The following is a 2,865-nucleotide window of genomic DNA, read 5'->3' as shown; positions in this document are numbered from 1 at the left end:
GCCGAGAAGAAGTACACGACCCATGAAAAGGAGATGACCGCCATCGTCCATTGCCTTAGAGTTTGGAGGCATTACTTGCTTGGTACTCCCTTCATCATCAAGACGGACAACGTTGCCACTAGCTACTTTCAAACCCAACAAAAGCTCACACCTAAGCAAGCAAGGTGGCAAGAGTTCTTAGCGGAGTTTGATTACAAGCTAGAGTACAAGCAAGGAAAGGAGAACGTGGTGGCCGATGCTCTAAGTAGACGAGTAGAGTTAATGGCTACGGTACTCAAGCCGCAAAGCCATCTCTTGGGCCGTGTCCAAGAAGGTTTATCACATGACGTCCAAGCCAAGAACACTGTGGAGTTCGTCAAGGATGGGAAGACAAGAAGGTTTTGGCTTGAGGACGGCTTGTTATACACCAAAGGCAAGCGGATCTACGTCCCAAAGTGGGGAAGCTTAAGGAAAGAAATCCTGAAGGAGTGCCATGACTCAATGTGGGCAGGACATCCTGGCACTCACCGCACGTTGGCTTTGGTGAGCGATGCTTATTATTGGCCGCAAATGCGGGATGATGTAGATTCATACGTGAAGACTTGTCTTGTGTGCCAACAAGACAAAGTGGAACAAAGGCAACCGGGAGGATTGTTGGAACCACTTCCCACCCCATCAAGACCATGGGAGTGTCTAACCATGGATTTCATCACACATTTGCCCAAGTCTGATGGATGTGGATCTATCTTCGTCGTGGTCGATAGATTCACCAAATATGCCACTTTCATACCCACACCTGTGGAGTGCACAGTCGAAGTAGCTGCACGCTTGTTTCTAAAGCACGTGGTGAAGTATTGGGGTGTTCCGAGGAGCATAGTCAGTGATCGAGATGCTCGCTTCACGGGTAGATTTTGGAAGGAGCTCTTCAAGCTACTTGGCTCAAAATTAGACTTTTCCACCGCTTTTCATCCCCAGACTGACGGACAAACGGAGCGGGTTAATGCATTGTTAGAGACTTATTTGCGGCACTATGTTAGTGCCAATCAACGAGATTGGGCTAAGTTACTTGATGTTGCCCAATTCTCTTATAACTTCCAACGTTCGGAGTCGACGGGGAAAAGTCCGTTCGAGTTGGCTGTAGGGCAACAACCCTTGACCCCGAACACGGTCGTGACTGGCTACACGGGGAATAGTCCAGCCGCTTTCAAAACCGCTAAGGAGTGGCAATTAGCCCACGAACTTGCTCGAGCTCATTTGGAGAAGGCTTAAAGAGTCATCCCGTGACACTAGGATCTTGAAGATTCCATATTTACTTTGCGGCTTTTTAGTGAAAATGTCTGATTGACATAATTTTTCATTTTGATCTTTGAAATTTGAAATTGATAGAAAATGTTCCTGAGTTTGTTCACAATTAATCATTTTGAACATTCAGTGAAAAATGCCCCTTAAATAAGGATAAAATAACAAAAATACCCTCAATTTTGTCAAAACACCATAGCCTATTGTTTATTAAGGTGAGATTATGTTTGTCATTTTGGTCCTTATTTAACAGAATTTTTAACAAAATGATCAAAATGATTAATGGTGGTCAAACTTAGGGAGCACTTCTGTTGATTTCAAATATAAGAGACCAAAGTGAGGAGTTATGTCAATTTCAATGACTATTTTTTGCTAAAACGCCCTACTTTTCTAGTTCAAAGAATCAAAGTAATTAAGCATCATAAATATGCATATAATTTTAGTTTTTCTATCATCAAGAAGTCCAAAATTGGAATTAGAATAAAAGAAATTGTATGAGTACCTCATATTTAATGAAGAACTATCTAAAAATCCAAAATCTCAATAACAATCTAACTAGTTAGGTCACTCATCTAAGCTTATATGTTGACTATGTTTCATCGACAAAAATAAAGCCCTTAAGCTTTTAGTACATGCCCTTCACTCTTTAGTCTTTACCAGTCCAAACCGGCCTTCTTTTTTTCATCTTTGACAACGAGATTCTAGTCCAGCTCACACTAGATGTCCCATTGAAGGTCCTTGGGTCGGACTCGTCTTCCCAAACCTTAGCACCTCAACGTGCAGAGATCCTCATCCCAAAAGGTTGGTGCTGAGTTGAAAATACAATCGTTGATTCCATCTTGGTTTAGCCAGTCTATGTATGATTCGACTCGTATTTTTTATCGGGTTCAACCCATAAGACAAGTTGGTAGTGTCTATCAATACAAAATATTGTAGTATAAGTAGGGTAGATGTCGATAGTCAAAACCACTTCTTCGTTCGAGTACAAGAATTTTTCTTGTTCATCATTCTTTTCTTCTATAGCGCTCTGGTGCAATTAATTATACCGTTGTTCATCATCCTTACCATTGCCAAGCTGTATATAAAAATTAAAGACCTAAGATCATCTCCAACCGAAGGGTTCAAAGGGTCAGAGGGCCAAAAACTGTCTCCAACCAAGGGTTAGGCTAAAGGGTTTGTGGGCCCCACCAGGCCAAAACAAGCCAATTAGGCCAGAGGGCTGGCCATCTTCAGCCAGCCCACTATTTTATTTTTGGTTATTTTCCATTTGCCTAACCCTTTTTTTTTTTTTTGGACTTTTTCTTTTTTTTAATTTCTAATTTTTTTCCTACTCCATTTCTCACATATTTTTCATCATTCCATACTATTTTACCTCATTTTATTTCAATTTTTCACATTCCATACTATATCCCTTTGGCCCTCGGCTGAATATGGTTTTTTGTCACATGGCTACTTTTGGCCTATGGCCCTCTGGCCCTTGGTTGGAGATGGTAACAAATATGGTCTTGCACTGTTTATTAAAATATTAATTTCTTGAAGGGCCAAAGGGCTAAAACGAGCCGTCTAACCCTTCTTCGGTTGGAGATA

This window comes from Pyrus communis, chromosome 5, assembly GCF_963583255.1.
Source record: "Pyrus communis chromosome 5, drPyrComm1.1, whole genome shotgun sequence".
Classification (NCBI taxonomy): domain Eukaryota; kingdom Viridiplantae; phylum Streptophyta; class Magnoliopsida; order Rosales; family Rosaceae; genus Pyrus; species Pyrus communis.
Note: the sequence above shows the minus strand (reverse complement) of the source record.